General features: G+C 48.9%; 1 protein-coding gene across 7 annotated transcripts in view; it reads left to right on the top strand.

Moving 5' to 3' along the window:
* Window positions 1-1,343: 1,343 nt before the first annotated feature.
* The window catches only part of LOC140386791 (rab effector Noc2-like), a 291,632-nt gene continuing 273,931 nt past the window's right edge, over window positions 1,344-19,044 (top strand). For 3 of the 7 annotated variants that reach the window (XR_011933672.1, XM_072469490.1, XM_072469495.1), the window contains exon 1: window positions 1,345-1,603. The gene's annotated coding sequence lies outside the window, so the exon portion shown is untranslated. Of the gene's footprint in view, window positions 1,604-1,634; window positions 1,736-19,044 lie in introns of those variants that run through there. The other 4 variants (XM_072469497.1, XM_072469500.1, XM_072469498.1 and 1 more) reach the window with 4 other exon arrangements.

Here is a 19,044-nt window from a genome sequence, read left to right as displayed (position 1 = left end):
GAAACGCTCACATCCCAAGAATGGATATTAAAAAATATTGGTCAGATAAAGTTTGATGGAGCCAAATGAGCTCTCATAGAATCCCTACAGTGTACAAGGAGGCCATTTGGCACAAGTCTACACTGACCCCCTGAAAGAACACCCTATCTAGGCCCAATCCTCCACCCTATCCCTGTAACTAGAGGGCAGCACGGTAGCACAGTGGTTAGCACTGCTGCTTCAAAGCGCCAGGATCCCAGGTTTGATTCCTGGCTTGGGTCACTGTGTGGAGTCTGCACGTTCTCCCTGTCTCTGCGTGGATTTCCTCCGGATGCTCCGGTTTCCTCCCTCAAGTCCCGAAAGACGTGCTGTTAGGCCATTTGGACATTTTGAATTCTCCCTCCATATACCCGAACAGGCACACCGGAATGTACTGACGAGGGGCTTTTCACAGTAGCATTATTGTAGTGTAAATGTAAGTCTACTTGTGACAATAAAGATTATTATTATTAACCTTTTGGACACTAAGGGGGAAATTTAGAATGGCCAATTCACCTAATTTGCACATCTTTGGACTGTGGGAGGAAACTGGGTGCTCCGGAGGAAACCCGCGCAGAGAATGTGCAAACTCCACGCAGTTACCCAAGGCCAGAATTGAACCGTGCTCCCTGGGGCTGTGAGGCAGCAGTCCTTGGGCTTTTGGCCGTGATGTATATTTCCTGCAGATAATTCAACAACAGTTCAACACCTGGATAGTTACTACCTGGTAATGGAGCTCGGAACTGAGTGTTATGGTGCGTAATGCACTGACTGTCCCCAGGTAAGTTTGGAGCACCTTTTGTGTGTGTTGTATAGAGCTGGATGATGTTTATGATTTAAGGAGCAATGGGAGGAGGCGGGGCGAAGTTCCCGGACGCACCTGCCACTAGATGGCGCGCGAGGCGCAGGAACTGCGAAGTGGGATGGGGGGGGGGCGGGGAAGACACCAACTTGTCAAACTGGGGCAAACAATGAACTAAAAAGCAAAAGTGGTGGCCTGGTGAATCTTTTTATATATCGTGCATTTTACTGTGGTACAATATCTTGTATGTGCTATTCACATTTGGGATTCGGATTGGTGACTTTACTCACTTCTTGTCAACATTTCCAAACACAAAATGCAACAATTTAGCTTGTTTTAATTTTTAAATAAATCCTCCAAAATGATGGTTTTCAAAGCAAAACAAAAGCACTACACCTATGATCGTTAAGGGAGAAGGGGGGGGGGGGGGGGGGGCGTCCACCTCCACCTATTGTTTTTGTGGATTATGGAGAGAGGGGGAATCGACTGTCCTCAACTAAAACTGGAGATTGGAAAGTTTGGCGGTGGCCCCACAGACGGGCTCAAAGCGCCAGTCCAGGAGCGCAGTGAAGTCGGCTCGGTGAAGGTGGAGTCTCTGACAAGACACTTCAGACAGACACCCAGCTCCCAGGGCTCCCGCCCCCGAGCACCGGGAAGCAGCTGAACTCCCTCCCTTGAGGGGCTGAGCGGCGCCGGTGGAGTCTCTGCAGCCGGAAAGGATACGTGTCCAGCCGCTGGGCCAGTGCACCAACTCCCGCCCCCCCCCCCTCTTCCCTTTTCCTGGTGAGTGTCTTTCTCTTTTGTGTGTACACCGCCTCGGGATTATAGTGCAGCTTCTGCCCGCCGGTTGGTACCAAGGTGAGGTGAGGAGGGGCTTCTGAAAAGTTGCTGCTGAGGCTCAGCTTTACTCCCGAGGTGAGGCCTGGCAATAGTCTGCAGTTGTTTTTGCCTTGCTCCACGATTCCCTCTTTTGGCAGAGTTAAACCCCTAAATAGTTGGGGGTGGGGTTGAGCGGTGTATTGGGGCAGGGGGAGGTGGGCGATGCGGGGTGTATTGGGGCAGGAGGGGAGGGGTGATCTGCTTTTTCGCTGTCAATTCCTCTCTTTGCTCAGGCTATTTCTCTTTGTGATTCCGTATCCTGCTCTTAATGGACCTTCAGAAGGAAGCTGACTGACGTCTTTTCCATTTTTGATGTAACTTGTGAATTGGACTCATTCCAGGTGTCCCTGATTTAAAGGGAGCACCTAAACAGTTATGCAGTGCCTAGACTCCGCTCCATGTGTATGTTGTGTGGAAGTTCCCAAAGTTCAATATTTACATTTTCAGACAGTTCCTCCATTGGTTTGAAGAGCCTTTATAATAATAATCTTTATTAGTGTCACAGGAAGGTTTACTTTAACACTGCAATGAAGTTACTGTGAAAATCCCCTGGTCGCCACACTCCGGCGCCTGTTCAGGTACACTGAGAGAAAATTCAGAATGTCCATTTCACCTAACAGCATGTCTTTCGGGACATATGGGAGGAAACCGGAGCGCCCGGAGGAAACCCACGCAGACTCGGGGAGAATGTGCAGACTCTGCACAGACCGTAACCCAAGCAGGGAATCGAACCCGGGACCCTGGTGCTGTGAAGCAACGGTGCTAACCCCTGTGCTACCGTGCCGCCCATCCTTTCACATGGCAGCTGCAGCTATCTGTTATCCTCTTTTCATAAAACCAATAAATGACAGGGAACAAAACATCAAAAGGAAACTTAACTAATTAAATTGAAATGTCATTCATTCCTGGGGGTGATGATGTACCTCAGCGCAGTGCCCACCGGTCGCGCGGAAGGCCTGAAATGTGGCGGTGGACACTGCGTGCTCCCTTTTCTGGGCCACCCGGCCACGAACGTAGCCACGGTAGAGGGGAAGACAGCTGGGCCAGATGGCCTCCTTGACTGCCTGCTCCTTGGACCTGTTAATAGACAATTTGGCCAGGCCCAGGAGCAAGCTTACGAGGAGGAAGCAATCTATTATATTTGACCTATACTGACACTGCACTTAAATGACACATGTACTGAATTTGTACAATATTAATATGGGCCATTTTTTTTGTCGAATCTGGACAAAATTATTGATATTTTTTTACTTGGAATTTTCTTCGGCAATTGAATTTTGACTTTTCAATGGCAGAACTACTCAAATGGGAAGAAACTTGTGTTGTAAACAGTGACCCAGATTATAAATCCAATTCAATATATAAAACTGAATCATATGTCAGAACATATAATATTTCTAACTCAAAGCTTGTGTTTATTACTTGCTAAGGGTGCCACTTAATGCCAAGGTTCATGTAGAGTAAAGGGTTAATGGTTGTGTTAATTAAGCAATGATGTTAATGATGATGTAAGCATGACATCAGGGTCAGATGACCAAGAGGCCCAGAGAACGAGACAGAACAGTCTGTGTCCTGAGAACATTGTACTTGCCTTGAGTTCTGTAAATAAATAGCTTCCAAACTATATACTATCTCCAAGGCACTCCTAGGGTACGTTAAACCTCATCAAAACATGGGAGCTGTGCTGAAGGCTACAGTTTAAGAAGCTGAGACCATAGATTGTAACCGACGGGTGAAGACCTTGGAACAGCTTGACTTGCAATGAAGGAGGACAAAAAGAAAATGTATCTTGATAGGCGACAGCGAACCTTGCATTATGTCTATAGCTATTGACCAGTCACTACCCCTTCCACAGTGCTTACAACACTTCGAGCATTCACAGCAAGGACAATGATAGCAGGTCTGCAGGAGAGAGTTTGAAAGATACCGAACAGCTTCAGGCTGACAGGAAAAGAACGCCAGGCCTCTATCTCTTTATATGCATTTAAGACCAGAACTGATGAAGTCCTGATGGGACAAGGAGCCAAGGAGATCTTGGCGTCTTGTGAGGAGGTTTTGAGGGCCTTAACCCAAAGAGGATTCAACCAAAGGAGCCAGAGGCCGGACAAATGCATTGATTAGTTTATTATCGACGTTTATTGACTTGCCAGAAGTTGCAGCAATGGAGTTTTAAAGCATTAGCAGAGTCGGCATGCTCAATGATGCGCTGTTGGACATTTTGCAAACCAAGGAGACTTTGACATTCGGAAAGGCCGAACAGTTTGCAAGGCCAGTGGAGATGAGACAAGAGAGTCAAGGTGTACTTTGGAGAGATATTGAGGCTTAGGAGGGCTTGATCCAGTATGTAGGCCCAAAGTCATGAAGCCCACCCACGAAAAAGCCTCTCAAAATTGCTGAAGGGACTGAAAGAACCTTTCCAACTATTTTAAAATGTTCCAGATGTGGCGGCAAAAGGCAGCTTCTCCACGGAGAATACCCAGCAGGGCAAGCCAAATGCTCCTCTGTGGCAAGACCAGACATTTTAAACACTTATGCCGACATGAAGCAGAATGTCCAGAAGAGAGTGGGAACAAGGTTCTAATCATTTCAAAGTGCAGCAAATTGGAAATAAAGACACTCAGGATGACGTTTACCAGGAAGAAATAAAAGATTCCAACTATCATTTCTGGTCTGCAGAGTTGGAAGTCAAAGGATACATAACAGAATTTAAACTGGAAACTGGGGCTGGAGTCACAGTCTTCAAAGACAGGCTAGTAATCCCTGAGAGCAATGCACAAAAACATTCCACGATGGTCATTTGGCAATTACCAAATGCAGAGCATGGGCACGAATATCAGCTTGGCCGTCGTAAACTTCAAAATTCACTGAATAATTTGTTTTGATGTGTTATGATTGTGCCATCAAAGGCCAAAAACCAATGGAACCATTACTGCCATCAGTATTTCTGCCTAGACATTGGCAATGGCTAGGAGTGGATCTGTTTGACTTCACAGGAAAGACCTACCTCATAGTCATTGACTATTACTCTTGCGTTGAAAATAAATCAGCAGATTCCGTACCGCAACTGTAGAGATTGTGGTAAAAGCTATGAACCACACTTACTCTAGCCATGGTATTCCAGATGAGGCAAACTTGGACAATAGTCCACACTGTACTACCGTGCTGCCCACAACTACTGATGGGGAGAAGGCTTAAGACCCAACTTCCTTCACTGCAACATAAACTCACTCCAACATCACCGTACAAGATCATGACCAAGTAAGGCAGCACGAGCAAATATACAGAGAAACAGTCCAGCTTGTACAATCGCTGGCATCGAGCGAGAACACCACCTACATTGGATTCTGGGCAAAAGGTTACAGTCAAGCAGAAGGTTACAGTCATAGACCAAACCCAATCATACCTCGTACAAACACCGCTTGGGGTTCTCCGAAGAAACAGAAAGGTTTTGATACCCTTAGAAACCACAATGAAACAATCTTTTTCTAATCACCATGAAGACACTGATGAGATGGTCTCCGTTGCAAACACCCCCAGAAATGAGGCTCGATTCCTGGAACCGAGCATGGTCCAGAACTCAACTGAGAATATTCAAATTAAGGCAAGGTAGTGCAATGGTTAGCACTGTTGCTTCACAGCGCCAGGGACCCGAGTTCGATTCCCGGCTTGGGTCACTGACTGTGCGAAGTCTGCACGTTCTCCCCATGTCTGCGTGGGCTTCCTCCGGGCGCTCTGGTTTCATCCCACAAGTCTCGAAAGACGTGCTTGTTCGGTAATTTGGACATTCTGAATTCTCCCTCGGTTTACACGAACAGGCACCTCAGTGTGGCGACTAGAGGATTTTCACAGTAACTTCATTACAGTGTTAATGTAAGCCTTCTTGTGACACTAATAAAGATTATTATTATTATTATTAATAAGATGAGGGAGATTCGTAAAAGCACCAGGCAGGCTCAACTTGTGAGGTTATGACTTTGGGGGGAGATGGTGGGAATTAATTTAGCAATTTTGAGATTATGCTTGGGGGTGGTGGTGGTGGTGGGGGGGGGGGGGGGGGGGATGTTGTACAACAATGGTTATGTTAATTTTACATGATTATGTTAATTAATATTAATGATATAAGCATGACATCTGGCTAAGCTGACCAGGAGGCTCCCACAGAGCAAAACACAGAAGTATGTGTCTGGAGAACAATTGTGTACTTACTATGAGGTCTTTGCAAATGGTGTAAATAAATAGTTTACAGAAAATGTATATACTATCAAAGTCACTCATTATTAAGTGAAACCTCATCAGGACAATTTATAGAGTTGTGTTGATTTAAACAAAGCAGTGACCATGGTCATAATTGTTACCATTTCAATGAGCCAAGCAGCTGTAATAAAGCTTTCTTAGTCACTAAGTATTAGCCCATACTACGTACAATTGTGTCATGGAAAAATCTCCTTGGGAAATAAAGTTGAAGGGTCAAATGCCATGGCGGTATTACGAATCTGGGTGTAAAACAGAAAACAAATTAGGAACAATAGTTGGTTGACAGTGATTAGGGGAGAGCGAGTGGAGAAGTCGAGATAAAACTAGGCTCCAAGAACAACTTGTGGAAGAGTGGAAGAAGCCATGTCAGGATCAAATAAAATCAATTTTAAAAATCGAGGAGGGGCCTCACAGAGCAGCAGGTAGGTGATTGGTTGGTGAATATTGTAACACCAAGTTAGGGAGGTTTGCCAATCTCAGACCTAAGAATCTGTAATTTACCATTAATTTATTTTGTTTATAGATGGGAAATAATCGATTGAGATGATTTTAACTACAGATACTAGTGTACAGATAAGATGGGTGGAGCTTTGAGACAGTGTTGAGATTCTGGACAACCATATCTCTGATAAGTGTCTGCAGGCTGAGAAACTTCAGCTCAGGGTTTTGGGCTGGAGTCTGACATGCAGTTATTGCAGAGCGTCAGGGAAGGGGAGAGTCACCGGGACATGTGGGAATTAACCACATCTCTTAAGTTAAGGAAGATGGTTCTAGTAGTTGGAGGACAATCATCTTAGTTCCAGGACAGGGCAGCATGGTGGCACAGTGGCTAGCACTGATGCCTCATGGCGCCGAGGACCCGGATTCGATCCTGGGCTGGGGGTCACTGTCCGTGTGGAGCTTACACATTCTTCCTGTGTCTGCATGGGTCTCACGCCCACAACCCAATGATGTGCAGGGTAGGTGGATTGGCCACTCTAAATTCCCCCTTATTTGGAATTAAAAAAAAAAAAATCTTATTTCCAGGACATTATATCCTGAGGAACCATAGTGTGAAGGGTTTAGAGGGAGCAGAATTCTTAAAATGCATCATGGAGACCATTTTAAGCTAGTATGTAGAAGGACCTACAAGAGAGGGGCTTAATTTTTAGTGACGAAGCTGAGCAAGTGGTTGAAGTATCAGTGGGGATGCAATTTGCAGACAGTGGTCAGAACTCCACTATATTCAAGGTTGTTATGGAAAAGGACGGGCCTGAGATTAAAGTTCAAAACCGAAGAAGGTCGATTTGAATAAGATCAGATATAATTTGGCCAGGTTCGACTAAAAGCAGACACATTTAGGTAAATCTGTGACAGAACAGTGGAGCACACTCAAGAAGGAAATAGGGAGAGCAGAGGGGTATAGAATCTGGTAAAGTAGCACGCATTGACCAAGCAGGTAGAAAATGTGGTAGTCGGTATTCGAGGTATTACGGTACCCTGTGATGCTGTAAGACCATTGGTGTAGGAGCAACTGTTTTCATTGGTTAAGCCTGCCTGCTGGTTTCACCCAGTAACGCGGAGTATAAGAGCCCGTGTCTCCCCAGCAGCTTCCTTCTGCACCTGCGCTGCTGGGGGAAACATCTAGTCTAATAAAGCCTTCAATTGTCTCCAATCTCGCTTCTGGAATTATTGATCGAGCATCAATTTATTACACTAGATTTTAAAGAATGGAGCTCCGAATCAAGACGGAGTGTCTGCAACTCAGCCCCCACGCGGCAAACTCACCGGCAACCTTCAAGCACTGGCTGGCGTGTTTCAATGGATATCTCAGGACGGCCACAATTACACCCAAGGAGGACCAGAAAATGCAAGTTCTGCACTCGAGGGTGAGCCGAGAGATCTACACTCTCATCGAGGACGCGGACGATTTCGAGGCCGCAATGAATCTGCTGAAAGGACACTATTTTCGCCCTGTAAACCAGGTCTATGCCCGACATCTACTAGCGACGATGCGACAAATCCCTGGGGAATCGCTGGAGGAGTTCTACCGTGCGCTCCTGGTGTTGGGAGAGGAACTGTAACTGCCCACAAGTTTCGGCCAGCAACCACACAAAACCTTTGATCCGGGACGTATTTGTTGCAGGTATGCTGTCCTTCCAAATCTGCCAGCGATTGCTGGAGAAAGAGACACTAGGCCTCAAGGAAGCACGGGCCCTGGATGTGGCCTCCCGAAATGCCCGCTCTTACGTCCCCGACGGCGCGGCAGCCCCTTGGGCAGCGTGGAACCCCCAGGTGACCGACTCCGATGCATCCCTCATCCTCCCACAAGCTTGTGCTGCGAGACTGCCAGGCAACCCCGGGGGGCCCCGCTGCTATTTTTGCGGGCAAGCCAAGCACCCCCGACAGCGCTGTCCAGCCCGCTCATCCCTCTGCAAAGGATGCGGCAAAAAGGGCCACTTTGTGGCGGTATGCCAGGCCCGGGCGGTCGCTGCGGTCTCCGGAGGCGAATCGGGACCGCCACGACTTCCCTCTCCATGGGCCACGTGCGGCCAGTGGGCGCCGCCATCTTCCTCCTTCAGGGCCACGTGTGGCCTCCGGTCGCCGCCATCTTGTCTCTCGGACACCACGTGTGATGGATGGGCGCCGCCATCTTGTGCACCCCCAGCCATGTGCTACCAGTGGGCACCGCCATCTTGGCTGGACTCTCAGGACCCCGACTCGGATGACCACACACAGCCCGAGGAGAACATCCAGCTGCTGCCACGAGTAGCCTCGGTGACCCTGGACCAGTCTCGGCCCCGAACACTCTCGACTGCAACGACGACCGTGCTCATCAATGGGCATGAAACATCCTGTTGGATCGACTTTGGGAGCACGGAGAGCTTCATACACCCCAACATGGTAAGGCGCTGTTCTCTCCCCGTTCGCCCAGTTAACAAAAAAATCTCCCTGGCCTCCGGGTCTCATTCAGTGGAGATCAACGGGTTCTGCATAGCGAACCTCACGCTCCAGGGAAGGGAGTTTAAAAATTACCGGCTCTACGTCCTTCCCCACCTCTGCGCTGCCATACTCCTAGGGTTAGATTTTCAATGCAATCTCCAAAGCTTAACCTTTAAATTCGGCGGGCCTATACCCCCCTCACTGTCTGCAGCCTCGCGACCCTCAAGGTCGATCCGCCTTCCCTGTTTGCAAACCTCACCCCGGATTGCAAACCCGTCGCCACCAGAAGCAGATGGTACAGTGCCCAGGACCGGACCTTTCTTAGGTCGGAGGTCCAGCGATTACTGAGGGAAGGTGACATTGAGGCTAGCAACAGTCCCTGGAGAGGGACTGGTTGTAAAGACTGGGGAGAAGCATAGGATGGTCATCGATTATAGCCAGACCATCAACAGGTATACGCAGCTTGACGCATACCCTCTCCCCCGCATATCCAATCTGGTCAACAGGATCGCACAATACAAGGTCTTTTCCACGGTGGATCTAAAGTCCGCCTACCACCAGCTCCCCATCCGCCCTAGCGACCGCAATTACACTGCTTTCGAAGCAGATGGGCGGCTCTACCACTTCCTAAGGTTTCTCTTCGGTGTCACAAATGGAGTCACGGTCTTCCAACGAGAGATGGACCGAATGGTTGACCGGTATGGTTTGCGGGCCACGTTTCCGTACCTCGATAATGTCACCATCTGCGGCCACGACCAGCAGAACCACGACACCAACCTCCGAAAATTCCTCCATACCGCAAAAATCCTTAATCTCACATATAACGAGGATAAATGCGTGTTCAGCACCGACCGTCTAGCCATCCTTGGCTACGTAGTGCATGATGGAGTTATAGGCCCCGACCCTGAACGCATGCGCCCCCTCATGGAGTTCCCCCTCCCTCACTGCTCCAAGGCCCTGAAACGCTGCCTGGGATTTTTCTCTTATTATGCCCAATGGATCCCCAACTATGCGGACAAGGCCCGCCCGCTAATCCAATCCACGGTTTTTCCCCTGTCGACAGAGGCCCGCCAGGCCTTCAGCTACATCAAAGCGGACATCGCAAAGGCCACGATGCACGCCATCGACGAGTCCCTCCCCTTGCAAGTCGAGAGCGACGCGTCCGACGTAGCTCTGGCGGCCACTCTCAACCAAACGGGCCGTGGCCTTCTTCTCACGCACCTCCCACGCTTCAGAAATCCGCCATTCCTCAGTTGAAAAGGAGGCACAGGCCATAGTAGAAGCTGTGTGGCATTGGAGGCATTACCTGGCCGGCAGGAGATTCACACTCCTCACTGACCAACGGTCGGTGGCCTTCATGTTCGACAATGCACAACGGGGCAAGATAAAGAATGACAAGATCTTACGGTGGAGGATCGAACTCTCCACCTACAACTATGAGATCTTACATCGTCCCGGGAAGCTAAACGAGCTTCCTGATGCCCAATCCCGCGGCACATGTGTTAACGCACAAGTGGACCGCCTCCGAGCCCTCATCGAGGACCTCAGCCACCCGGGGGTCACTCGATTCTTCTATTTCATTAAAACCCGCAACCTGCCCTACTCCATCGAGGAGGTCAGGACAGCCACCAGGAACTGCGCGGAGTGCAAGCTGCACTTCTACAGGCCAGAGAAAGCGCACCTGATAAAGGCTTCTCGTCCCTTTGAACGCCTCAGTATGGACTTCAAAGGGCCCCTTCCCTCCACCGTCCGCAACACGTACTTCCTGAACATGATTGACGAGTAGTCCCGGTTCCCATTCGCCATTCCCTGCCCCGACATGACCGCAGCCACCGTCATCGAGGCCCTCCACAGTATCTTTACGCTGTTCGGTTTCCCCGCCTACATACACAGCGATAGGGGGTCCTCCTTTATGAGCGAAGGGCATTGCCTCGAGCAGGATGACAAGTTACAACCCCCGGGGAAACGGACAGATAGAAAGGGAGAACGGAACGGTCTGGAAGACCGTCCTACTGGCCCTACGGTCCAGGAATCTCCCAGTCTCCTGCTGGCAGGAGGTCCTCCTGGATGCCCTCCACTCCATCCGGTCACTGCTGTGTGCCACGACCAACCAAACACCCCCTGAACATCTCCTTGTCTTCCCTAGGAAGCCCTCCTCTGGGACCTTGCTCCCAACATGGCTGGCAGCTCCTGGACCCATCCTGCTCCGCAAACACGTGCGGGTGCACAAGTCGGACCCATTGGTCGAGAGGGTCCATCTCCTCCATGCTAACCCTCAGTACGTCTACGTGGCGTACCCCGACGGCCGACAGGATACAGTCTCCCTACGGGACCTGGCGCCAGCTGGATCCCCACACACACCCCCACCACCAATCCCACCCTCCCTCCCACCGGCGCACCCCACAGCCGCCCCCTTCCCAGGTGGATCGGTCCTCTCACCGGTTCCATCTAGGGGTGATGAAGCTGCCGAAGAACCGAAGCCACGCTCCCGGAGCCACAGATGCCCGAGCCGGCGCCTGCATCACCACCGAAGCTACGGCGATCGCTGAGGACGACATGGGCCCCCGATCGACTAATTGCTTCATTCTGAACTGTAAATAAATTTTGTAAATAGTTGCGATGTAACGAGGCAAAACCACTGTATTGATGTTTACCGGGTACCTCCATAACCTTAACCTCTACCACTGTGTAATGCGTGACCACCACCCCCTTCCGGACTCTTTTTTTAACAGGGGGTGAATGTGGTAGTCGGTTTTAGAGGTATTATGGTACCCTGTAATGCTGTAAGACCATTGGTGTAGGAGGTACTGTTTTCATTGTTTAAGCCTGCCTGCTGATTCCGCCCAGTAAGGCGGAGTATAAGAGCCCGTGTCTCCACAGCAGCTGCCTTCTGTACCTGCGCTGCTGGGGGAAACATTTAGTGTAATAAAGCCTTCAATTGTCTCCAATCTCGCTTCTGGAGTTATTGATCGAGCATCAAAAAACAAAGGTTTATTTACGCTATACAATAATCTTCACTCCCCAAAGGGTCTTCCAGGTCGGGGTTTTTATACTAGTGATCTAATGCCCTGTTAGGGGAAGCTCCGCCCCCATACCAGGGAAGCACATATTCAATAGAGGTCATGCAAAATCTGATAATCCTGATACAGTGACCTCCGCGAGGGTTATACCTCCTCCCCCGGGTCCGGAGATGCGTCCAGGTCCATGGGCGTGTCCAAGAAACCCCAAGTCGTCTGAGCCTAGGAACGGCCTTCAGGGACTGGCCTCGTGGCAACCGGAGGAGCATACCGAACCGGGGAGCGCCGTTTCCGTGTGGAGTGCCTGGGCGGGGTCGTCGGAACGGAGGCGGCAGTGGATGCAGACGCAATGGGCTCCAGTGGTGGCAATACGTCCATGTCGGTCTCGGGATCGGAGCTCAACGGGACCTCGTCCAGAATCTCAGCGTCCGAATTTGGCTTCTCCATGGCAGATGTGGTCGGGGTCAACGGCGGCAGCTGGGGCGGAGGTGGCAACTCGAGCTGGGAGCAGTTTCGGACTGGAATCTTTGGAACCGAATCTGGCATCTCAGGGATGCGCCCATAGAGGTGATCCACCTGCCGATTCGATTTGCTCCCCTGTGTCTGCACTCGATAAGGGTCTGGTCTGGTCTGGGCTAACATGACGCCCGGGGATCCACGTGGCGCCTTCACCAAAGTTGCGGACTTGAGGTCCCCCAAAACAAAAATGTGCAAAAGTGTATGCTGGCCTGCGTCAGCCTCAGCTCTATCCTCACCCCAGCTGATTTTCCCGCCAATATCCGGGAGAACCAAACGAAGGCGGCGAACCATCAGCAATTCGGCTGGAGCAACCCCCGTCGTGGCGTGTGGCATTGTCCTGTAGCAAAAATGAATCGCGCCAGACGAGTCTCCCAAGAATCTGAGGTCTGTTTTCTCATTCAGCTTTTGAACGTCTGGTCTGTTTGGTCTGCTAACTCATTCGACGCCGGGTGGTATGGGGCAGCATGCACGTTCCTTATGCCGTTTGCGGTCATTATCATAGAATTTACAGTGCAGAAGGAGGCCATTCGGCCCATCGAGTTTGCACCGGCTCTTGGGAAGAGTGCCCTACCCAGCCCACACCTCCACCCTATCCCCATAACCCAGTAACCCCACCCAACACTAAGGGCAATTTTAGACAGTAAGGGGCAATTTAGCATGGCCAATCCACCTAACCTGCACATCTTTGGACCGTGGGAGGAAACCCACGCACACACGGGGAGAACGTGCAGACTCCGCACAGACAGTGACCCAAGCCGGGAATCGAACCTGGGACCCTGGAGCTGTGAAGCAATTGTGCTAACCACTATGCTACTGTGCTGCCCATGAATGCCCCAAGCTCCGCACTCATTAACGCGGTCCCATTGCCCGAGACCAGCACCTCCGGTACCTCGTGCGTGTTAACAGATTGCTGCAGACTGTCGTTGGTGGACGAGGACAGCCCTGGCCCCGTAGGGCGAAGCACCTCATGTCAACAAATCTGGCTTGGTCGGGTCAAAGTGGGTCAGTAGACGTGAGGAGGACAGCTGCCTCTTCAAGGACACGAAAGCCGTCTCCTGGGCCTGGGACTATTCCCTTCGCTGACCTTTCTTTAACAGCTGTTGGAGGGGGGCCTGGACTGTGGTGAGGTTTTGAATGAACTTGCTATAGTGAATTACACGGCCCAAAAACGAGCATAGTTCCTTCAGTCTGTTTGATATTGGGGCATGAGTGATGGCCTTTACCTTTCCCGCCATGGGGTGTAACCCATGGCGATCCACGCGATAACCCAGGTAGGTGACCTCGGTTGCATTGTAAATGCATTCCTCCCTGAGGAGGCAGACCTCCGCCTCTTCGAAATGCCGGAGGACCTCCGCAAACCCTTTGCCAGTCCGACCTGAGATGGCGCAGTCACGTTTCAACAAACCTGGGTCTCTGCCATTGACGATCACCAATGGCAGGTGCCATCTGCTGCCTGTATTCGACTGGGACCATCGAGGTATTCGCGATTGTCAGCAGTTCTCCAGTGTATGTAGCAAGGCGGGTGTTGGTGTCCTGGAGGGTCAGCGGCTGGGGACCGGAGCAAATACGGTCGAAGATGCGGCTGCTGACCACGGATACGGCCACACCTGTGTCCAACTCCATGTGGATGGAATGTCTATTCACCTGCGACGAGAGCTGAATGGGGCGACTTGAGATGAAATCCCACAATGCTGCCTGTGGTAGGCCTCCTCTTCAACCATGTATTGGGCCTGCTCCCTGGGGCAGGGGTGGCAACTGGTGGGGCGGAGGGCCCTCCCTAGGTCAGCTGCATTCCGGGGTGTATGACCAGCCGCCGCCCGCAATCTGTACTCTGTGTAGAGATATGCATCACTTTATATACACAAGGGGTTAAGGTAAATACACTACAACTAATTAACCACTAGAGGGAGCACCAGAGATGTGTATATATACATAGACAAACAGGAAGTAGTTCTCTCTCTTCACAGGAATGGCAGCTGGTGAGCAGGACACAGACAGGCAGCTCAGATGTAACATAATCTAAGCGCTGGAGAGAGAACAAACTCACAGAAATAAAGCATCTACTTCAACTGTAAGACTACGAGCTTTATTCAGACACAAGGAATAATACATGGTACCAGGACCAGGTATCTTCAGAACCCTTACTAGAAAAGTTACACAAGATGCACACAAAGCACGATCGAAAACAGAAGAAAACTTAGACGTGGGGAGACTTCGCTGGGTCGATGCAACTCGTTGGAACTCCATCGCAGCTGATAACAACCGGTAATTTAAGTCATAGATGGAAAATCTTTAAACAAACGTTCAAACTGTATATCATAGCTAATGAGTTGAGCGTGGCCTCAGAAGAAATGAAAATAGCCCTTCTACTAGCAGGACATGAAGCTAGAGAAATCTATAACTGCTTTAATTACTTGAAAGGTGAAGACAACACCAAATTAGAAGTAATACTTAAAAAATTTGAATATTACTGTAACACCAGTAATAATGCTGCTTTAAGACATTCAATGCTCAGAGACCAAATTGCACAGGAAATGAGTGTTGCAAAACTCAAACAGTCATCAGAACAGAAAGGGTTATGCTGGAAATCACGATTGACAAGTGCAGATCGCAAGAAAAAAATAACTACGTTTTTAACAAGAAAAAACGGCAAAAAGGTTCTTTTCCATGGGTCTGAAGAAGTTAAAATGGCAGCTGAGCACATTTTAAACTCATGTGCTGAGCACATTGGGGCAGCATGGTAGCATAGTGGATAGCACAATTGCTTCACAGCTCCAGGGTCCCAGGTTCGATTCCGGCTTGGGTCACTGTCTGTGCGGAGTCTGCACGTCCTCCCCGTGTGCGCGTGGGTTTCCCCTGGGTGCTCCGGTTTCCTCCCACAGTCCAAAGATGTGCAGGTTAGGTGGATTGGCCATGATAAATTGTCCTTAGTGTCCAAAATTGCCCTTAGTGTTGGGTGTGGTTACTGGGTTAAGGGGTTATGGGGATAGGGTGGAGGTGTGGGCCTCGGTAGGGTGCTCTTTCCAAGAGCCGGTGCAGACTCGATGGGCCGAATGGCCTCCTTCTGCACTGTAAATTCTATGAAATGAAATTCTATGAACTCCCCGGGAACAAAAGACGCAAATCTTGGTCTGCACATGCGCAGGAAATGGCAGCCGCGCATGCACAATTGAAAAAAGACGTTTTCGATTCAGATCGTTCTGCGCATGCGCAAGCCGCAATTGAAAAAAGAAGTTTGGGTGCAGATCATTTTGCACATGCGCAGTTGAACAGCTCGAAGAGGGATCTGCGTATGCGCAAGCCACGCATGCGCAGTTTAAGAAAAAGCGCACAGTAAAGGAAAAGCGATGTGCGCATGTGCAATCCATTCCTACGCTTTACGTCACGAGCGTCATGACGTCAGAGGCTCCGGACCACGCCCACTTAAAGGGGAAATGTCCGAAAATTGAAAAAAAGAGTTTTAAAGCTACAAAACACAATTCTTTCACCTCGAAAGACAGAACAATGCCTGAACTTCCACCAGCAGTTGAAAATAACCTCCGCAGCACCCTGGAACAAGTAGTTTGCACCACCTGAAGTGAAGAGCACGATGACAAATCGAAGAATACTACTCAGACATGGCTGAGCTATTCGGATATGATGATCGTACAAGCATCAGTGCCGCGTTTGAAAAGCTCAACATGACTCTACTCATGGTAAATGAATCCAATACCATGATACAATGGCAGATCGCCGATACATTGGATGACAGCAACCTGTCAAATACCCAAGAAAAAAACGATGCCACACAGCGAGTACTGAACGACTCTGTTGAGAGAGCACAGATCGACTCCACAGCGTGACCACTGCACAACTCCACGACTCCACACAGAGAGCGATGAAAGACTCCACAGCGAGACCACTGCATGACTCCACACAGAGAGCGATGAAAGACTCCACAGGGAGACCACTGCACGACTCCACACCGAGAGCGATGAAAGACTCCATAGCAAGACCACTGCATGACTCCACACAGAGAGTGATGAAAGACTCCACAGAGAGAGCGATACAAGCCTCCACAGAGAGCTCGTTGACAGACTCCAAAATGGAAGCAACTCAAGACTCCATAGCGAAGTCCATGCATGAACAAGACCATGAAGTTCTATCAACCTTACCTGAGCAACCAGCAGCAGACTATGAAAGGCTACCAAGCTCACGTGAATAACAAGAAGATTATAAAAGTCTACCCAGTTTATTTGAGCCCCAGAAGACTATGAAAGTCACCCAGCTTATTTGAGCCACCAGTAGAAGACTATGAAAGTTTACCCAGCTCATTTAATCAACAAGAAGACACTGAATGTCTACCCACTGTCTGTGAGACAAGTGACGAAGAAATCACAATTCCCATACAAGATGGGCAAGATCACAGCGAGACTGACAGATCTCAGCTCGTATGTACAGAAGCACTCAACAATCAAAGTGAAACTACTCTTGAGTCCAGTGAGACCACGTCAATTAAAACCTCATCTACTCCAACCTATCCACAAGAAAATTAAATCTTGAAGATTTTGACTCCAGAAGAGGAGCACCAAGAAACTAAAGATGATTAAAGTGAACCTGAAATGACTCTAGAAGAGGAGCACCAAGGAATAAAAGAGGAATCACATCAACCGCAAATGACTGATGTCACCAAGATCAGTGCAACATCAGATCATTCACACAATCCTCAAGAAGAAACGCTCAATGAAACATCAGATACCACAAAGGACACTGGCACAAATAACTTTGAGAATGACTCGAATTATCCACACGGAACAGTCATTGAGCACAACAAGAACAACAAAAACCACAAGAAGTACAACAGAAAGAAGAACACAGCAACAACGAAATCAACAAGAACAACAACAAAAACTGCAAGTACAAGAACAACAAACACAACGACGAGAAACATAACAAAGACAACAACAGCAACAACAAACACGACAACAACAAGAACAACAATGAAAACAACAAAAACAGAAACAACAACCACGACAAAAACAGCAACAAGTACGTCAACAAAAACAACAAAGACAGAAACGACAAAAACAACAACAATGAAACAACAACTTGTACGACATGGTACAACTCTGCACATGAAGGACAATGTAACAGCACAGCTTAAACCAATGACAAGAGTACAAACATACCATGGCATGACAACAAATCTCACAAATTCACATTTGCTCCACTACAAACAAATAAACCAGCTTTCAAGGCAGATGACCTACAGAATCAATACCACACACACAGAAAAAAGTCCAGGTCAGACAACAAAGATGACATACAGAATCAATACCGCAAGCACAGGAAAAAGTCCAGGTCAGACAACAAAGATGCCATACAGAGTCGCTACCACAAGCATAGAAAAAAAAAGTCTAAATCAGACAACAAAGTGATTCGACCATTCGAACACCTCATGATGACTTCTTGATTACTTAAACACAAGAACACTGACGACGTTCACAAAGAAATGACAACATCAACATCACCACTTCAACAACAGAAGAAGAAAGCAACTCAACCAAACAAATTCATAAAGTTTGGACTCATTAGTTTTTTTATTAAGATTGGACTCATAAATATTAATTGGCTTTGTATTATCATCACAACTTGTACATATCATCATTTATCTACCTGTTTTGCACAATTTTCTTTAACAAAATACAGAAAATATGAAACAAGAAAAAAGAGGGGATGTAGTGATATGCATCACTGTATATACACAAGGGGTTAAGGTAAATACACTACAACTAAGTAACCACTAGAGGGAGCACCAGAGATGTGTATATATACGTAGACAAACAAGAAGTAGCTCTCTCTCTTCACAGGAATGGCAGCTGGTGAGCAGGACACAGACAGGCAGCTCAGATGTAACATAGTCTAAGTGCTGGAGAGAGAACAAACTCCCAGAAATAAAACATCTACTTCAGCTATAAGACTACGAGCTTTATTCAGACACAAGGAATAATATACTCTGGGTTTTGCTGTCGGGGGAGAGTGTTCTGCGACGCTCCAGGCCCTTGGTGGTGGTGACAACCTGTGTCCCTGCGGGGGCGTCCCACTGGAGTTCTGCTTCCGGGGTGGGACCTGGGCAGCGCGCTGTTCAGCAGCTGAGGTTCAGCACCGCCATTCCTCGGAGCTCCTGGACCCGTTGCTCGCGCTCTCTCTGGAGATGGAGATTTCTATGTTGTAAAGTCAAGTCAGTCACAGCCAGCAGTGTTCTTTGTGTGTCGGCATTGCGGATTCCACACACAAACTGGTCTCGCAACGACTCATTGAGCATGGACCAAATTCACAGTTTGCGAAGGCAGGAAGTCACTGGTCGAATCCGACTGGGTCTGAGTGGCCGTACGAAATTGGATTAAAGGCAGATTTGGGTCAAAACGTCCTTTCTCTAAGGCTATCAATGTGATGAATGACCATGTATCTGGCCCATTCGGGTGGGTGAGGCTTTTTATGAGGTTGAAGTAGGCCCACTGCACGCCATTAGCAACATCATGGTTTGCCATTTGTCCACGACAACTCGATTGTTCCGGAAAAAATATTGCATGCGCTCGACATACTGTCCCCGATCATCACTGTTCGAGCTTATCGATATGCAGCACTTTGGCG

Source organism: Scyliorhinus torazame, chromosome 12 (genome assembly GCF_047496885.1).
Source record: "Scyliorhinus torazame isolate Kashiwa2021f chromosome 12, sScyTor2.1, whole genome shotgun sequence".
NCBI classification, from domain to species: domain Eukaryota; kingdom Metazoa; phylum Chordata; class Chondrichthyes; order Carcharhiniformes; family Scyliorhinidae; genus Scyliorhinus; species Scyliorhinus torazame.
This window is presented reverse-complemented; position numbering and strand designations above follow the sequence as displayed.